Raw genomic sequence first — 21142 nt, forward strand, 5'->3', positions numbered from 1 at the left:
CCAGTGTAGGGAGGCTAGCACTGGAGTAATATGATATTTTTTTTTGGTTCTAGTCAGGATTCTAGCAACTGTATTTAACTGAAGTTTATTTTGTGTTTTATCCAGGTATCCAGAGACTAGAGCATTGCAGTAGTCTAACCTAGAAGTGACAAAAGCATGGATACATTTTTTAGCATAATCTTTGGATAGAATGTTTCAGATTTTTTGCAATGTTACGTAGATGGACAAAAGCTGTCCTTGAAACAGTCTTGATATGTTTGTCAAAAGAGAGATCAGGATCCAGAGTGATGCCAAGGTCCTTCACAGTTTTATTTGAGATGACTGTACAGCCATCAAGATTAATTGTCAGATCCAACAGAAGATCGCTTTGTTTCTTGGGACCTAGAACTAGCATCTCTGTTTTGTCCAAGTTTAAAAGTAAAACATTTGCCACCATCCACTTCCTTATGTCTGAAACACAGGCTTCTAGCGAGGGTAATTTTGGGGATTCACCAAGTTTCATTGAAATGTACAGTTGTGTATCGTCCGCATAGCAGTAAAAGTTAACATTATGTTTCCGAATGACATCACCAAGATGTAGAATATATAGTGAAAACAATAGTGGTCCTAAAACGGAACCTTGAGGAACACCAAAAGTTACAGTTGATTTGTCAGAGGACAAACCAGCCACAGAGACAAACTGATATTTCCAACAGATAAGATCTAAACCAGGCCAGAACTTGTCCGTGTAGAGCAATTTGGGTTTCCAATCTCTCCAAAAGAATGTGGTGATCGATGATATCAAAAGCAGCACTAAGGTCTAGGAGCACGAGGACAGACGCAGAGCCTCGGTCTGATACCATTAAAAGGTAATTTACCACCTTCACAAGTGCAGTCTGAGTGCTATGATGGGGTCTAAAACCAGACTGAAGCGTTTCTTATACATCGTTTGTCTTCAGGAAGGCAGTGAGTTGCTGCGCAACAGCTTTTTCAAAAACTTTTGAGAGGAATGGGAGATTCGATATAAGCTGATAGTTTTTAAAAATATTTTGTGAGTCAAGGTTTGGCTTTTTCAAGAGAGGCTTTATTACTGCCACTTTTAGTGGGTTTGGTACACATCCGGTGGATAGAGAGCCGTTTATTATGTTCAACATAGGAGGGCCAAGCACAGGAAGCAGCTCTTTCAGTAGTTTAGTTGGAATAGGGTCCAGTATGCAGCTTGAAGGTTTAGAGGCCATGATTATTTTCATCATTGTGTCAAGAGATATAGTACTAAAACACTTGAGTGTCTCCCTTGATCCTAGGTCCTGGCAGAGTTGTGCAGACTCAGGACAACTATAAAATAGCCTCCAACACTCCAACACTCTACTCAACAAAACTGGATGCAGTCTATCACAGTGCCATCCGTTTTGTCACCAAAGCCCCATACACTACCCACCATTGCGACCTGTACGCTCTCGTTGGTTGGCCCTCGCTTCATACTCGTCGCCAAACCCACTGCCTACAGGTTATCTACAAGTCTCTGCTAGGTAAAGCCCTGCCTTATCTCAGCTCACTGGTCACCATAGCAGCACCCACTCGTAGCACGCGCTCCAGCAGGTATATCTCTCTGGTCACCCCCAAAGCCAATTCCTCCATTGGTCGTCTTTCCTTCCAGTTCTCTGCTGCCCATGACTGGAACGAATTGCAAAAATATCTGAAGCTGGAGACTCACATCTCCCTCACTAGCTTTAAGCACCAGCTGTCAGAGCAGCTTACAGATCACTGCACCTGTACATAGCCCATCTGTAAACAGCACATCTACAGTGCCTTGCGAAAGTATTCGGCCCCTTTGAACTTTGCGACCTTTTGCCACATTTCAGGCTTCAAACATAAAGATATAAAACTGTATTTTTTTGTGAAGAATCAACAACAAGTGGGACACAATCATGAAGTGGAACGACATTTATTGGATATTTCAAACTTTTTTAACAAATCAAAAACTGAAAAATTGGGCGTGCAGAGTCTAACTGGGAGGGTGCCAGAGACTCTGCTGTAGAGCTCATCACTCCCCCTAACTGGGAGGATGCCAGAGACAATTACTCGATGCCGACACATCTTTCTAGCTGATTTACACGCAGAAGCTATGTTGCGCTTGGTGATCTCTGACTGTTTCATCTTAACATCGTTGGGGCCAACGTGGATAACAATATCTCTATACTCTCTACACTTGCCAGTTTTAGCTTTAGCCAGCACCATCTTCAGATTAGCCTTAACGTCGGTAGCCCTGCCCCCTGGTAAACAGTGTATGATCGCTGGATGATTTGTTTTAAGTCTAATACTGCGGGTAATGGAGTCACCAATGACTAGGATTTTCAATTAGTCAGAGCTAATGGTGGGAGGCTTCGGCGTCTCAGACTCCATAACGGAAGGAGTAGAGACAAGAGAAGGCTCGGCCGCTGACTCCGACTCGCTGCTTAATGGGGAAAACCGGTTGAAAGTTTCTGTGCGCTGAATGAGCGACACCGGTTGAGCGTTCCTACAGCATTTCCTTCCATGTTACTACTTAGTTTCGGGTGGTGGAGGTCCTGATGAACCACGTCCAGATAAAGCAACCGGGGTGAAAAAGTTTAATATAAAAATTTGAGTTGGGGAAAAAATAAAACTGTGAAGTAGCAAAGTAACGTTAGAAACAAACCGCACAGCTGCACGTAAACAGAACATATTCTTATTTACAATGACGGCCTACCAAACGACAAAAGGCCTCCTGCACGGACGGGGGCTTGGATTAAAAATAAATAAAAAACATAGGACAAAACACACATCACGACAAGAGACACCACAACACATCATAAAGACACAACCAGGAGAGACACCACAGACAGGAAACAGGACACTCAACCAGGAGAGACACCACAGACAGGAAACAGGACACTCAACCAGTAGAGACACCACAGACAGGAAACAGGACACTCAACCAGTAGAGACACCAGAGACAGGAAACAGGACACTCAACCAGGAGAGACACCACAGACAGGAAACAGGACACTCAACCAGTAGAGACACCACAGACAGGAAACAGGACACTCAACCAGGAGAGACACCACAGACAGGAAACAGGACCCTCAACCAGGAGAGACACCACAGACAGGAAACAGGACACTCAACCAGTAGAGACACCACAGACAGGAAACAGGACACTCAACCAGTAGAGACACCAGAGACAGGAAACAGGACACTCAACCAGTAGAGACACCACAGACAGGAAACAGGACACTCAACCAGGAGAGAAACTCAACCACTGTCACAGAGACAGAAAACAGAATGCAGAAACTCAACAAAATAATTGTGAACACATCAAAAACACCTTCTCATTCATAGCTATAAATCAAATCAAATCACATTTTATTGGTCACATACACATGTTTAGCAGATGTTAATGCGAGTGTAGCGAAATGCTTGTGTTTCTAATTCCGACTATGCGGTAATATCTAACAAGTAATCTAACAAATTCACAACTACCTTATACACACCAGTGTAAAGGAATGAATAAGAATATGTACATACAAATATATGGATGAGCGATGGCCGTATGGCATAGGCAAGATGCAGTAGATAGTATAGAACAGTATTTACATATGAGATGAGTAATGAGACATTATTAAAGTGGCGTTATTTAAGGTGACTAGTGATACCTTCATTAAGTCCATTTATTAAAGTTGTCCAGAGATTTGAGTCTGTATGTTGACAGCAGCCTCTCTATGTTAGTGATGGCTGTTTAACAGTCTGTCTAACAGTGATGGCCTTGAGATCGAAGCTGTTTTTCAGTCTCTCGATCCCAGATTTGATTCACCTGTACTGACCTCACCTTCCAGTTGATAGCGGGGTCAACGGGCCGTGGCTCAGGTGGTTGTTGTCCTTGATGATCTTTTTGGCCTTCCTGTGACATCGGGTACTGCAGGTGTCCTGGAGGGCAGGTAGTTTGCCCCCGGTGATGCGTTGTGCGGACCTCAATACCCTCTGGAGAGCCTTACGGTTGTGGGCGGAGCAGTTGCCGTATACAGCCCGACAGGATGCTCTCGATTGTGCATCTGTAAAAGTTTGTGAGTGTTTTAGATGACAAGCCACATTTATTCAGCCTCCTGAGGTTGAAGTGGCACTGCTGCGCCTTCTTCACCACGCTGTCTGTGTGGGTGGACCAATTCAGTTTGTCTGCGATGTGAACACTGAGGAACTTAAAACTTTTCACCTTCTCCACTGCTGTCCCGTCGATGTGGATAGAGGTCTGCTCCCTCTGCTGTTTCCTGAAGTCCACGATCATCTCCTTTGTTTTGTTGACTTTGAATGTGAGGTTGTTTTCCTGACACCACACTCCGAGTGCCCTCACCTCCTCTCTGTAGGCCGTTTCATTGTTGTTGGTAATCAAGTCTACCACTGTAGTGTCGTCTGCAAACTTGATGATTGAGTTGGAAGTGTGCATGACCACGCAGTCATGGGTGAACAGGGAGTACAGGAGAGGGTTGAGAATGCACCCTCTGTGGGGCCACAGTATTGAGGATCAGCGGGGTGGAGATGTTGTTTCCTACCCTCACCACCTGGGGACGTCCCGTCAGAAATGCCAGGACCCAGTTGCACAGGGCGGGGTCGAGACCCAGGGCTTAATGACGAGTTTGGAGGGTACTATGGTGTTGAATGCTGAGCTGTAGTCAATGAACAGCATTCTTACATAGGTATTCCTCTTGGGATTGGTTGAATATGTCCGTAAACACACCAGCCAGCTGGTCTGCTCTGAGGGCGCGGCTGGGGATGCCGTCCGGGCCGTAGCCTTGCAAGTGTTAACACGTGTGAAGTAGAAGTCCGTCACTGGCCGCGGGCAGCATTTGGTTCTTTAACGCACACACATATTCATCACTCCTCCCTGCGCCATTATAAGATAAGTTAACAATGTGGGTCGACACACAAATTAACCTCTGTCTTGGTGCATGTCTTGGTTCACACTTGTCAATGTTCATATTTGAGAGATACAATAATTATTATACTTATCAATGTTGTGGATGAGCGCATTGTTTGTTTGTTCTGTTCCTCTCTCTCCTTCTCTGTAGCTTCCGGGTATGCTGGAAAAGGACCCGAGCTAAGGGAATTGGGTTGGCTTTATAGTGCCTGTCCCAAATGGCTCATAAATGCATATGGGCATATTGAAAGATATTGTCAGTAGTGATGTAATGTTGTAAATGTTATGTTGTGATATTGTTTAAAACCGTATTGCAATGTATATACTTTAGTATGTTTAGTTCATGGAAAATGTAGGTTTCTATTGTTAATTGATTAATTAATTAGTGTTAATTGTTCTGAGGGGAGGGGCTAGCCCTACAAAAGGAGCCTCTCTTTCAGTCATGGAGAGGCAGTTTGGATTGAGCTGTGGATGGGGCAGCATTGTTTTTAAGCTGTCCCATAAGGTAGACGTTGATGGCAGTACTGTTGTTTTTTTGTTCCGGAATTCACTTGTAAATAAACACCTTTGCACAGAAGAACTTTTGCGGTTCCGCCATCTTTTTATTTTGATAGAGGTTAGGTTATCCAGTTTAGCCTTCTGGCCTACTCTACGTGACAACACGTTTAAATGTTTTACTCACGTTGGCTTTGGTAGCGGGTCGTGTCAGGGGCACTGTATTGTCCTCAAAGTGAGCAAAGAAGTTGTATAATTTGTCTTGGAGCAAGACGTCGAAGTCCGCGACGTGGCTGCATTTCTTTTTGGTAGTTCGTAACTGTTGACCTTGCCACATACGTCTCATGTTTGACGCTTTGCTTGTTTGATTGCCTTATGGAGGGAAGAGCTGTACTGTTTGTATTTGGTCATGTTTCCGGTTGCCTTGCCACGATTAAAAACGGTGGTTTGCGTTTTCAGTTTTGCACGAATGCTGCCATCAATCCAGGGTTTCTAATTAGGGAAGGTACGACACCTCCGATGCTTATACATCAATGTTGTTGTCTGAAACTTTCCGTAACGTGATCAAAGCAATCTTGAAGCGTGGACGCCGATTGGTCAGACCAGCGTTGTATTGACCTGAGCATGGGTGTTTCCTGTTATAGTTTCTGTCTATAGGCTGGGAGCAACAACATGGATTCACGGTCAGATTTTTCAAAGGCAGGGGGCGGGGGGGCTTTGTATGCATTGCGGAAGTTCGAGTAGCAATGATCCAGAATTCTGCTCTATAACATAAAACGGTCCTTCTCTGCTATAGCTATAACATCACTGTGTTTACTTTCGAAGCGGACAAACAAGGTGTTTAGCTTCTCGTCGGTGTCTACAACATGGCCGGTTTTCTCTTTATATTCCGTGCTCACCATTAAACTCGGGGCCCTGGGTCTGAAGCTCGTCCTGCAATTGGGTCCTGGACTTCCTGGCAGGCTGCCCCCAGGTGGTGAAGGTAGACATCAACACGACCGCTCCACTGATCCTCAACACAGGTGCCCCCAGAAGCTTGCATGCTCAGCCCTCTCCTGTACTCCCTGTTCATCCATGACTGCGTGTCCATGCACACCTCCAACTCAAATCATCAAGTTTGCAGACAACCCAACAATGGTGGTCCCGATGGCCATCAATGACGAGACAGGAAGCCTCTAAGAACTTCACAAACTTCTACAGTATCTGTATCACCGCCAACGGCACCGTCCTCAACCACAGGACTCTCCACAGGGTTGTCTTGCCAGTCCAACGCTTCACCGGGGGGCACCCGAACCACAGCCTGTTCACCGCGCTACCATCTAAAAGGCGGAGGCAGTACAGGTGCATCCAAGCTGGGACCAAGAGACTGAAAAACAGCTTCTATCGCAAGGCCACTAGACTGTCATCACTAGCTGGACTCTGCCCAGTACCTTGCCCTGAACTTTAGTCACTGTTACTAGCTGGTTACCACCCGGTACTCTAGCCTGCAGTTTAGAGACTGTTGCCCTGGTTACCACCCAGAAATCTAGCCTGCAGTTTAGAGATTGTTGCCCTGGTTACCACCCTGTACTCTAACCTGCAGTTTAGAGACTGTTGCCCTGGTTACCACCCTGTACTCTAGCCTGCAGTTTAGAGACTGTTGCCCTGGTTACCACCCGGTACTCTAGCATGCAGTTTAGAGAATGTTGCCCTGGTTACCACACAGTACTCTAGCCTGCATTTTAGAGACTGTTTCCCTGGTTACCATACAGTACTCTAGCCTGCAGTTTAGAGACTGTTTCCCTGGTTACCACACGGTACTCTAGCCTGCAGTTTAGAGACTGTTGCCCTGGTTACCACACAGTACTCTAGCCTGCAGTTTAGAGACTGTTTCCCTGGTTACCACCCGGTACTCTAGCCTGCAGTTTAGAGACTGTTGCCCTGGTTACCACCCGGTACTCTAGCCTGCAGTTTAGAGACTGTTGCCCTGGTTACCACCCGGTACTCTAGCCTGCAGTTTAGAGACTGTTGCCCTATGTACAGTACATAGTCTTTGAACACTGGTCGCTTTAATAATGTTTGCTCTTTCCATGACATAGACTGACCAGGTGAATCCAGGTGAAAGCTATGATCCATTATGGATATCATCTGTTAAATCCACTTCAATCAGTGTAGATGAAGGGGGGGGACAGAAGGATTTTTAAGCCTTGAGACAATTGAGACTTGGATTGTGTATGTGTGCTATTCAGAGGGCAAATGGGCAAGACAAAACTTTAAGTGCGTTTTAATGGGGTATGGTCGTAGGCGCACCGGTTTGAGTGTGTCAAGAACTGCAACTCTGCTGGGGTTTTCACACTTAACAGTTTCCTGTGTGTATCAAGAATGGTCCACACCCAAAGGACATCCAGCCAACTTGACACTGTTGGAAGCATTGGAGTCAACATGGGGCCAGCATCCCTGTGGAACTCTTTCGACACCTTGTAGAGTCCATGCACCAATGAATTGAGGCTGTTCTGAGGGCAAAGGGGGGTGCAACGTAATACTAGGAAGGTGTTCTTAATGTTTTGTACACTCAGTGTATATACTGTATTCTCGTCAAGGCCTATCCTATCCTATTTAACTGTCCTTAATGTGTATACATCCCATCACATATATATATATATATATATATGAAACTTAAACTATAGACTGAAAGTATTCAGAACTCCTCCCTTTAATCCACATTTAGTTACATTACAGCCTTATTCTAAAATGAATCAAATATTTTTTTCCCTCATCCATCTACACACAATACCTCATAATAACAAAGAGAAAACAGGTTTTTGGACATTTTTGCAAATTGATTTACGGAAATACCTCATTTACATACAGTACCAGTCAAAAGTTTTAGAACACCTACTCATTCAAGGGTTTTTCATTTTGCTAATTTAAAGGCATTCCAGGTGATTACCTCATTAAGCTGGTTGAGAGACTGCCAATAGTTTGCAAAGCTGTCATCAAGGCAAAGGGTGGCTACTTTGAAGAATCTCAAATATAGAATATATTTTGATTTGTTTAACACTTTTTTGGTTACTACATGATTCCATATGTGTTATTTCATAGTTTTGATGTCTTCACTATTATTCTACAATGTAGAAAATAGTAAAAATATAGAAAAAACCTGGAATGAGTAGGTGTGTCCAAACTTTTGACTGGTACTGTAAGTATTCAGACCCTTTGCTATGAGATTCGATATAGAGCTCAGGTGCATCCTGTTTCCATTGATCATCCTTGAGATGTTTCTACAACTTGATTGGAGTCCACTTGTGGTGAAATAAATTGATTGGACATGATCTTGAAATACACACACCTATCTATATAAGGTCCCACAGCTGACAGTGCATATCAGAGCAAAAACTAAGCCATGAGGTCGAACAAATTGTCTGTCGAGCTCTGAGACAGGATTGTGTTGAGGCACAGATCTGGGTAAATGTTCCAAAAAATGCATTCATCATTGAAGGTCCCCAAGAACACAGTGGCCTCCATCATTCTTAAATGGAAGAAGTTTGGAACCACCAACACTCTTCCTAGAGCTGGCCGCCCGGCCAAACTGAGCAATCGGGGGAAAAGGGCCTTGGTCAGGGAGGTGACCAAGAACCCCAGAGTTCCTCTGTGAAGAAGGGAGAAACTTCCAGAAGGACAACCATCTCTGCAGCACTCCACCAATCAGGCCTTTATGGTAGAGTGTCCAGACGGAAACCACTCCTCAGTAAAAGGCACATGACGGCCTGCTTGAAGTTTGCCAAAAGGCATCTAAAGACTTTTGACCATGAGAAACATGATTCTGTGGTCTGATGAAACCAAGATTGAACTCTTTGGCCTGAATGTCAAGCATCACATCTGGAGAAAACCTGGCACCATCCCTACGGTGAAGCATGGTGGTGACTGCATCATGCTGTGGGGATGTTTTTCAGCAGCAGGGACTGGGACACTAGTCAGGCTCAAGGGAAAGATGAACAGAGCAAAGTACAGAGAGATCCTTGATGAAAACCTGCTCCAGAGCATTCAGGACCTGACTGGGGCACTCACCTTCCAACAGGACAATGACCCTAAGCACACAGCCAAGACAACACAGGTGTGGCTTCAGGACAAGTCTCTGAATGTTCTTGAGTGGCCCAGCCAGAGCCAGACTTGAACCCGATTGAACATCTCTGGAGAGACCTGAAAATAGCTGTGCAGCGACGCTTCCTATCCAACCTGACAGAGCTATAAATTTGCAAAAATGTCTAAAAACCTGTTGGTCATTATGGGCTATTGTGTGTAAAAAAAATGCTGTCATTTTTGTAACAAAATGTGGAAAAATTCAAGGGGTCTGAATACTTTCCGAATGCACTGTATGTTCCAGACTGACGTAGCTCGTTCTAATATTTATATATTTCATAATTCCTTTCTTTAGATTTTTGTGATTTGTGTGTATTGTGTATTACTGCACTGTTGGAGCTAGGAACACAAGCATTTAGTTAGATACTACTGCACTGTTGGAGCTAGGAACACAAGCATTTAGTTAGATATTACTGCACTGTTGGAGCTAGGAACACAAGCATTTAGTTAGATATTACTGCACTGTTGGAGCTAGGAACACAAGCATTTAGTTAGATATTACTGCACTGTTGGAGCTAGGAACACAAGCATTTAGTTAGATACTACTGCACTGTTGGAGCTAGGAACACAAGCATTTAGTTAGATACTACTGCACTGTTGGAGCTCGGAACACAAGCATTTAGTTAGATACTACTGCACTGTTGGAGCTAGGAACACAAGCATTTAGTTAGATACTACTGCACTGTTGGAGCTAGGAACACAAGCATTTCGCTGCAACCACAATAGCATCTGCTAAATATGTGTGTGCGATCAATACGATTTGGAGGGAGGGAGGGATGGATGGATGTAGGGAGGGAGGGATAGATGGAGGGAGGGAGGGAGGGAGGGAGGGAGGGAGGGAGGGAGGGAGTGATGGATGGAGGGATGGGAGGGATGGAGGGATGGATGGAGGGATGGATGGATGGATGTAGGGAGGGAGGGAGGGAGGGAGGGAGGGAGGGAGGGAGGGAGGGATTGCTCAGGCTTAGGGAGCAACAAGTCCTTCAAAGCCACTTTCCCTTTCATCTCGTCAAAAGTATTGATAGAAATAGGGTGCCATTTGGAACGTTGTCCCCCTCCTCTCCCCCTCCTCTCCCCCTCCTCTCCCCCCTCCTCTCCCCCCTCCTCCGCCCCCTCCTCTCCCCCTCCTCTCCCCCTCCTCTCCCCCCTCCTCCGCCCCCAGTGTTCAGGAGCTGCTAACAGTAATCCACATCAGCCCTCCACATCAGCCCTCCATACCAGCCCTCCACATCAGCCCTCCACATCAGCCCTCCATACCAGCCCTCCACATCAGTCCTCCATATCAGTCCTCCATATCAGCCCTCCACATCAGCCCTCCACATCAGTCCTCCATATCAGTCCTCCATATCAGCCCTCCACATCAGCCCTCCACATCAGCCCTCCACATCAGCCCTCCATATCAGCCCTCCACATCAGCCCTCCACATCAGTCCTCCACATCAGCCCTCCACATCAGCCCTCCACATCAGCCCTCCACATCAGCCCTCCATACCAGCCCTCCATATCAGTCCTCCACATCAGTCCTCCATATCAGCCCTCAGCCCTCCATTATCAGCCCCACATCAGCCCTCCACATCAGTCCTCCATATCAGCCCTCCACATCAGCCCTCCACATCAGCCCTCCATATCAGCCCTCCACATCAGCCCTCCATATCAGTCCTCCATATCAGCCCCATCCATAAGAGTCCTCCATATCAGTCCTCCATATCAGTCCTCCATATCAGTCCTCCATATCAGTCCCCATATCAGTCCCTCCATATCAGTCCTCCATATCAGCCCTCCATATCAGTCCTCCATATCAGTCCTCCATATCAGTCCTCCATATCAGTCCTCCATATCAGTCAGTCTCCATATCAGTCCTCCATAACAGTCCTCCATATCAGTCCTCCATATCAGTCCTCCATAAGAGTCCTCCATATCAGTCCTCCATATCAGTCCTCCATATCAGCACTCCATATCAGCCCTCCATATCAGCCCTCCATAAGAGTCCTCCATTTCAGCCCTCCATATCAGTCCTCCATATCAGTCATCCATAATAGTCCTCCATATTAGCCCTCCATATCAGCCCTCCATAACAGCCCTCCATATCAGTCCTCCATATCAGTCATCCATATCAGCCCTCCATATCAGTCCTCCATATCAGTCCCTCCATATCAGTCCTCCATATCAGTCCTCCATATCAGTCCTCCATATCAGCCCTCCATATCAGTCCATATCAGCCCCTCCATATCAGTCCTCCATATCAGTCCTCCATATCAGTCCTCCATATCAGCCCTCCATATCAGTCCTCCATATCAGCCTCCATATCAGTCCCATATCAGTCCTCCATATCAGTCCTCCATATCAGTCCTCCATATCAGTCCTCCATATCAGCCCTCCATATCAGTCCTCCATATCAGTCCTCCATATCAGTCCTCCATATCAGTCCCTCCATATCAGTCCTCCATATCAGTCCTCCATATCAGTCCTCCATATCAGCCCTCCATATCAGCCCTCCACATCAGTCCCTCCATATCAGCCCTCCATATCAGTCCTCAGCCCTCCATATCAGCCCTCCATATCAGCCCTCCATATCAGTCCTCCATATCAGTCCTCCATATCAGCCCTCCATATCAGTCCTCCATACCAGTCCTCCATATCAGTCCTCCATATCAGCCCTCCATATCAGTCCTCCACATCAGCCCTCCACATCAGCCCTCCATATCAGTCCTCCATATCAGTCCTCCATATCAGTCCTCCATATCAGCCCTCCATATCAGCCCTCCATATCAGTCATCCATAATAGCCCTCCATATCAGCCCTCCATATCAGCCCTCCATATCAGCCCTCCATATCAGCCCTCCATAATCAGTCCTCCATATCAGCCCCATATCAGCCCATATCAGTCCTCCATATCAGCCATCCATATTAGTCCTCCATATCAGCCCTCCATATCAGTCCTCCATATCAGTCCTCCATATCAGTCCTCCATATCAGCCCTCCATATCAGCCCTCCATATCAGCCCTCCATATCAGTCCTCCATATCAGTCCTCCATATCAGCCCTCCATATCAGCCCTCCATATCAGCCCTCCATAACAGCCCTCCATATCAGCCCTCCATATCAGTCCTCCATATCAGTCCTCCATATCAGCCCTCCATATCAGCCCTCCATATCAGTCCTCCATATCAGTCCTCCATATCAGCCCTCCATATCAGTCCTCCATATCAGTCCTCCATATCAGCCCTCCATATCAGCCCTCCATATCAGCCCTCCATATCAGTCCTCCATATCAGTCCTCCATATCAGTCCTCCATATCAGTCCTCCATATCAGCCCTCCATAAGAGTCCTCCATATCAGTCCTCCATATCAGTCCTCCATATCAGTCCTCCATATCAGCCCTCCATATCAGCCCTCCATAAGAGTCCTCCATATCAGCCCTCCATATCAGTCCTCCATATCAGTCATCCATATCAGCCCTCCATATCAGCCCTCCATATCAGCCCTCCATAACAGCCCTCCATATCAGTCCTCCATATCAGTCCTCCATATCAGTCCTCCATATCAGCCCTCCATATCAGCCCTCCATATCAGTCCTCCATATCAGCCCTCCATAAGTCCTCCATATCAGCCCTCCATATCAGCCCTCCATATCAGTCCTCCATATCAGTCCCTCCATATCAGCCCTCCATATCAGTCCTCCAGCCCTCCATATCAGCCCTCCACATCAGCCCTCCATATCAGTCCTCCATATCAGCCTCCATATCAGTCCTCCATATCAGAGTCCCTCCATATCAGTCCTCCATATCAGTCCTCCATATCAGTCCTCCATATCAGCCCTCCATATCAGTCCTCCATATCAGCCCTCCATATCAGTCCTCCATATCAGCCCTCCATATCAGTCCTCCATATCAGCCCTCCACATCAGTCCTCCATATCAGCCCTCCATATCAGTCCTCCATATCAGCCCTCCATATCAGTCCTCCATATCAGTCCTCCATATCAGTCCTCCATATCAGCCCTCCATATCAGCCCTCCATATCAGCCCTCCATAAGAGTCCTCCATATCAGTCCTCCATATCAGTCCTCCAGTCCTCCATATCAGCCCTCCATATCAGCCCTCCATATCAGCCCTCCATATCAGTCCTCCATATCAGCCCTCCATAAGAGTCCTCCATATCAGTCCTCCATATCAGCCCTCCATATCAGCCCTCCATATCAGCCCTCCATATCAGTCCTCCATATCAGCCCTCCATATCAGTCCTCCATAAGTCCTCCATATCAGCCCTCCATATCAGCCCTCCATATCAGCCCTCCATATCAGTCCTCCATATCAGCCCTCCATATCAGCCCTCCATATCAGCCCTCCATATCAGCCCTCCATATCAGTCCTCCATATCAGTCCTCCATATCAGTCCTCCATATCAGTCCTCCATATCAGTCCTCCATATCAGCCCTCCATATCAGTCCTCCATATCAGTCCTCCATATCAGTCATCCATATCAGTCAGTCATCCATTATCAGTCATCCATGTCAGCCCTCCTTATGAGTCCCATATCAGTCCTCCATAAGAGTCATCCATATCAGTCAGTCATCCATATCAGTCATCCATATCAGTCATCCATATCAGCCCTCCATATCAGCCCTCCACATCAGTCCTCCATAACAGCCCTCCACAAGAGTCCTCCATATCAGTCCTCCATATCAGTCCTCCATATCAGCCCTCCATATCAGCCCTCCATATCAGTCCTCCATATCAGCCCTCCATATCAGTCCTCCATATCAGCCCTCCATATCAGTCCTCCATATCAGTCCTCCATATCAGCCCTCCATATCAGTCCTCCATATCAGTCCTCCATATCAGCCCTCAGCCTCCATATCAGCCCTCCATATCAGTCATCCATATCAGTCCTCCATATCAGCCCTCCATATCAGTCCTCCATATCAGCCCTCCATATCAGTCCTCCATATCAGTCCTCCATATCAGTCCCATATCAGCCCTCCATATCAGCCCTCCATAACAGCCCTCCATATCAGCCCTCCATATCAGTCCTCTATATCAGTCCTCCATATCAGCCCTCCATAAGAGTCCTCCATATCAGTCCTCCATATCAGTCCTCCTTATCAGTCATCCATGTCAGCCCTCCTTATGAGTCCCATATCAGTCCTCCATAAGAGTCATCCATATCAGTCAGTCATCCATATCAGTCATCCATATCAGTCATCCATATCAGCCCTCCATATCAGCCCTCCATATCAGTCCTCCATAACAGCCCTCCATAAGAGTCCTCCATATCAGTCCTCCATATCAGTCCTCCATATCAGCCCTCCACATCAGCCCTCCATATCAGCCCTCCATATCAGTCCTCCATATCAGCCCTCCATATCAGACCTCCATATCAGTCCTCCATATCAGCCCCATATCAGTCCTCCATATCAGTCCTCCATATCAGCCCTCCATATCAGCCCTCCATATCAGCCCTCCATATCAGTCCTCCATATCAGTCCTCCATATCAGTCCTCCATATCAGCCCTCCATATCAGCCCTCCACATCAGCCCTCCACATCAGCCCTCCATATCAGTCCTCCATAACAGCCCTCCATAAGAGTCCTCCATATCAGTCCTCCATATCAGTCCTCCATATCAGCCCTCCATATCAGCCCTCCATATCAGCCCTCCATAAGAGTCCTCCATATCAGCCCTCCATATCAGTCCTCCATATCAGTCCTCCATATCAGCCCTCCATATCAGCCCTCCATAAGAGTCCTCCATATCAGCCCTCCATATCAGTCATCCATAATAGCCCTCCATATCAGCCCTCCATAACAGCCCTCCATAAGAGTCCTCCATATCAGTCCTCCATATCAGCCCTCCATAACAGCCCTCCATATCAGTCCTCCATATCAGCCCTCCATATCAGTCCTCCATATCAGTCATCCATAATAGCCCTCCATATCAGCCCCATATCAGTCATCCATCAGTCCTCCATATCAGTCCTCCATATCAGTCCTCCATATCAGTCCTCCATATCAGTCCTCCATATCAGCCCTCCATATCAGCCCTCCATATCAGTCCTCCATATCAGTCCTCCATATCAGTCCTCCATATCAGTCCTCCATATCAGCCCTCAGTCCTCCATATCATCAGTCCTCCATATCAGTCCTCCATATCAGTCCCATCCCTCCAATCAGTCCTCCATATCAGTCCTCCATCAGCCCTCCATATCAGTCCCTCCATATCAGCCCTCCATATCAGCCTCCATAAGAGTCCTCCATATCATATCAGCCCTCCATATCAGTCCTCCATATCAGTCCTCCATATCAGCCCTCCTCAGCCTCCATATCAGTCCTCCATATCAGCCCTCCATATCAGTCCTCCATATCAGCCCTCCATATCAGCCCTCCATATCAGTCCTCCATATCAGTCCTCCATAAGAGTCCTCCATATCAGCCCCCTCCATATCAGTCCCCTCCATATCAGTCCTCCATATCATATAGTCCTCCATATCAGTCCTCCATATCAGTCCTCCATATCAGTCCTCCATATCAGTCCTCCATATCAGTCCTCCATCAGTCATCCATATCAGTCCTCCATATCAGTCCTCCATATCAGCCCTCCATATCAGTCCTCCATATCAGTCCTCCATATCAGTCCTCCATATCAGCCCTCCATAAGAGTCCTCCATATCAGTCCTCCATATCAGTCCTCCATATCAGTCCTCCATATCAGTCATCCATATCAGTCCTCCTTATCAGTCATCCATATCAGCCCTCCTTATGAGTCCCATATCAGTCCTCCATAAGAGTCATCCATATCAGTCAGTCATCCATATCAGTCATCATCCATATCAGTCATCCATATCAGTCCTCCATATCAGCCCTCCATATCAGTCCTCCATATCAGTCCTCCATATCAGTCCTCCATATCAGTCCTCCATATCAGTCCTCCATATCAGCCCTCCACATCAGCCCTCCATATCAGTCCTCCATATCAGCCCTCCATAAGAGTCCTCCATATCAGTCCTCCATATCAGTCCTCCATATCAGTCCTCCATATCAGTCCTCCATATCAGTCCTCCATATCAGCCCTCCATATCAGCCCTCCATATCAGCCCCCCATATCAGTCCTCCATACCAGCCCTCCATAAGAGTCCTCCATATCAGCCCTCCATATCAGTCCTCCACATCAGCCCTCCATATCAGTCCTCCATATCAGCCCTCCATATGAGTCCTCCATATCAGTCCTCCATATCAGTCCCTCCATATCAGTCCTCCATATCAGTCCTCCATATCAGTCCTCCATATCAGTCCCCATATCAGTCCTCCATATATCAGCCCTCCTCCATATCAGTCCTCCATATCAGTCCTCCATATCAGTCCTCCATATCAGTCCTCCATATCAGTCCTCCATAAGAGTCCTCCATATCAGCCCTCCATATCAGTCCTCCATATCAGTCCTCCATATCAGTCCTCCATATCAGCCCTCCATAAGAGTCCTCCATATCAGTCCTCCATATCAGCCCTCCATATCAGTCCTCCATATCAGTCCTCCATATCAGTCCTCCATATCAGCCCTCCATAAGAGTCCTCCATATCAGTCCTCCATATCAGTCCTCCATATCAGTCCTCCTTATCAGTCATCCATATCAGCCCTCCTTATGAGTCCCATATCAGTCCTCCATAAGAGTCATCCATATCAGTCAGTCATCCATATCAGTCATCCATATCAGTCATCCATATCAGCCCTCCATATCAGTCCTCCATATCAGCCCTCCATAAGAGTCCTCCATATCAGTCCTCCATATCAGTCCTCCATATCAGTCCTCCATATCAGCCTCCATATCCCCTCCATATCAGTCCTCCATATCAGCCCTCCATAAGAGTCCTCCATATCAGCCCTCCATATCAGTCCTCCATAACAGCCCTCCATATCAGTCCTCCATATCAGTCCTCCATATCAGTCCTCCATATCAGTCCTCCATATCAGCCTCCATATCAGCCCTCCATATCAGTCCTCCATATCAGTCCTCCATAAGAGTCATATCAGTCCATATCAGTCCCTCCATATCAGTCATCCATATCAGTCCTCCATATCAGTCATCCATATCAGTCCTCCATATCAGTCCTCCATATCAGCCCTCCATATCAGTCCTCCATATCAGTCCCATCCATATCAGTCCTCCATATCAGCCCTCCATATCAGTCCTCCATATCAGTCCTCCATATCAGTCATCCATATCAGTCCTCCATATCAGTCCTCCATATCAGTCCTCCATATCAGTCCTCCATATCAGTCCTCCATATCAGTCCTCCATATCAGCCCTCCATATCAGTCCTCCATATCAGTCCTCCATATCAGCCCTCCATATCAGTCCTCCACATCAGCCCTCCACATCAGCCCTCCACATCAGCCCTCCATATCAGTCCTCCATACCAGCCCTCCATAAGAGTCCTCCATATCAGCCCTCCATATCAGCCCTCCATATCAGTCCTCCATACCAGCCCTCCATAAGAGTCCTCCATATCAGCCCTCCATATCAGCCCTCCATATCAGCCCCCCATATCAGTCCTCCATACCAGCCCTCCATAAGAGTCCTCCATATCAGCCCTCCATATCAGTCCTCCACATCAGCCCTCCATATCAGTCCTCCATATCAGCCCTCCATAAGAGTCCTCCATATCAGTCCTCCATATCAGTCCTCCATATCAGTCATACATATCAGTCCTCATTATCAGTCATCCATATCAGCCCTCCTTATGAGTCCCATATCAGTCCTCCATAAGAGTCATCCATATCAGTCAGTCAGTATCAGTCCATATCAGTCCTCCATATCAGTCCTCCATATCATTCCTCCATATCAGTCCTCCATATCAGCCCTCCATATCAGTCCTCCATATCAGTCCTCCATAAGAGTCCTCCATATCAGTCCTCCATATCAGTCCTCCATATCAGTCCTCCACATCAGCCCTCCACATCAGCCCTCCATATCAGTCCTCCATACCAGCCCTCCATAAGAGTCCTCCATATCAGCCCTCCATATCAGCCCTCCATAAGAGTCCTCCATATCAGTCCTCCATATCAGTCCTCCATATCAGTCCTCCATATCAGCCCTCCACATCAGCCCTCCATATCAGTCCTCCATATCAGCCCTCCATAAGAGTCCCATCCCTCCATATCAGTCATCCATCCCCTCCATAAGAGTCCTCCATATCAGTCCTCCATATCAGTCCTCCATATCAGTCCTCCATATCAGTCCTCCATATCAGTCCTCCATATCAGTCCACATCAGTCCTCCATATCAGCCCTCCATATCAGTCCTCCATAACAGCCCTCCATATCAGTCCTCCATATCAGTCCTCCATATCAGCCCTCCATAAGAGTCCTCCATATCAGTCCTCCATATCAGTCCTCCATATCAGTCCTCCATATCAGTCCTCCATATCAGCCCTCCATATCAGTCCTCCATATCAGTCCTCCATATCAGTCCTCCATATCAGCCCTCCATATCAGTCCTCCATATCAGTCCTCCATATCAGCCCTCCATATCAGTCCTCCATATCAGTCCTCCATATCAGTCCTCCATATCAGCCCTCCATATCAGTCCTCTATATCAGTCCTCCATATCAGCCCTCCATAAGAGTCCTCCATATCAGTCCTCCATATCAGTCATCCATATCAGTCCTCCTTATCAGTCATCCATATCAGCCCTCCTTATGAGTCCCATATCAGTCCTCCATAAGAGTCATCCATATCAGTCAGTCATCCATATCAGTCATCCATATCAGTCATCCATATCAGTCCTCCATATCAATCCTCCACAAGAGTCCTCCATATCAGTCCTCCATATCAGCCCTCCATATCAGTCCTCCACATCAGCCCTCCACATCAGCCCTCCACATCAGCCCTCCATATCAGTCCTCCATACCAGTCCTCCATAAGAGTCCTCCATATCAGCCCTCCATATCAGTCCTCCATATCAGTCCTCCATATCAGCCCTCCATATCAGTCCTCCATATCAGCCCTCCATATCAGCCCTCCATATCAGCCCTCCATATCAGTCCTCCATATCAGTCCTCCATAAGAGTCCTCCATATCAGTCCTCCATATCAGTCCTCCATATCAGCCCTCCATATCAGTCCTCCATATCAGCCCTCCATAAGAGTCCCAGAGTCCTCCATATCAGTCCTCCATATCAGTCCTCCATATCAGTCCTCCATATCAGTCATCCATATCAGCCCTCCTTATGAGTCCCATATCAGTCCTCCATAAGAGTCATCCATATCAGTCAGTCATCCATATCAGTCAGTCATCCATATCAGTCATCCATATCAGTCCTCCATATCAGTCCTCCATATCAATCCTCCACAACAGTCCTCCATATCAGTCCTCCATATCAGTCCTCCATATCAGTCCTCCACATCAGCCCTCCAATCAGCCCTCCACATCAGCCCTCCATATCAGTCCTCCATACCAGTCCTCCATATCAGTCCTCCTTATCAGTCCTCCTTATCAGTCCTCCATACCAGTCCTCCATATCAGTCCTCCATATCAGCATATCAGTCCTCCATATCAGTCCTCCATATCAGCCCTCCTTATCAGTCATCCATATCAGCCCTCCATATCAGTCCTCCATATCAGTCCCATATCAGTCCTCCATATCAGTCATCCATATCAGTCAGTCATCCATATCAGTCATCCATATCAGTCCTCCACATCAGCCCTCCATATCAGTCCTCCATATCAGCCCTCCATAAGAGTCATCCATATCAGTCCTCCATATCAGTCCTCCATATCAGTCCTCCATATCAGTCCTCCATATCAGTCCTCCATATCAGTCCTCCATATCAGTCCTCCATATCAGTCCTCCATATCAGTCATCCATATCAGTCCTCCTTATCAGTCATCCATATCAGCCCTCCTTATGAGTCCCATATCAGTCCTCCATAAGAGTCATCCATATCAGTCAGTCATCCATATCAGTCCTCCATATCAATCCTCCACAAGATTCCTCCAAATCAGTCCTCCATATCAGTCCTCCACATCAGCCCTCCACATCAGCCCTCCACATCAGCCCTCCATATCAGTCCTCCATACCAGCCCTCCATATCAGCCCTCCACATCAGCCCTCCACATCAGCCCTCCACATCAGCCCTCCATATCAGTCATCCATTGAGCATATCAGCCCTCCTTATGAGTCCCATATCAGTCCTCCATATCAGCCCTCCCTCCATATCAGTCCTCCATATCAGTCCATCCATAAGAGTCCTCCATATCAGTCCTCCATATCAGCCCTCCATCCATATCAGTCCTCCATATCAGTCCTCCATATCAGCCCTCCATATCAGTCATCTCCTCCATATCAGTCATATCAGTCATCCATAAGAGTCCTCCATATCAGTCCTCCATATCAGCCCTCCATATCAGTCCTCCATATCAGTCCTCCATAACAGTCATCCATAAGAGTCCTCCATATCAGTCCTCCATATCAGTCCTCCATAACAGTCCTCCATATCAGTCCTCCATATGAGTCCTCCATATCAGTCCTCCATAAGAGTCCTCCATATCAGTCCTCCATAAGAGTCCTCCATATCAGTCCTCCATATCAGTCATCCATAAGAGTCCTCCATATCAGTCCTCCA

At 47.0% G+C, this 21142-nt stretch overlaps 1 protein-coding gene across 1 annotated transcript in view; it reads left to right on the forward strand.

Annotated features, from left to right (window-relative positions):
* The window catches only part of necab1 (N-terminal EF-hand calcium binding protein 1), a 162638-nt gene that overhangs the window by 18374 nt on the left and 123122 nt on the right, over positions 1-21142 (forward strand). The window lies entirely within an intron of this gene.

The sequence above is a fragment of the Oncorhynchus masou genome, chromosome 13, assembly GCF_036934945.1.
Source record: "Oncorhynchus masou masou isolate Uvic2021 chromosome 13, UVic_Omas_1.1, whole genome shotgun sequence".
NCBI lineage: Eukaryota > Metazoa > Chordata > Actinopteri > Salmoniformes > Salmonidae > Oncorhynchus > Oncorhynchus masou.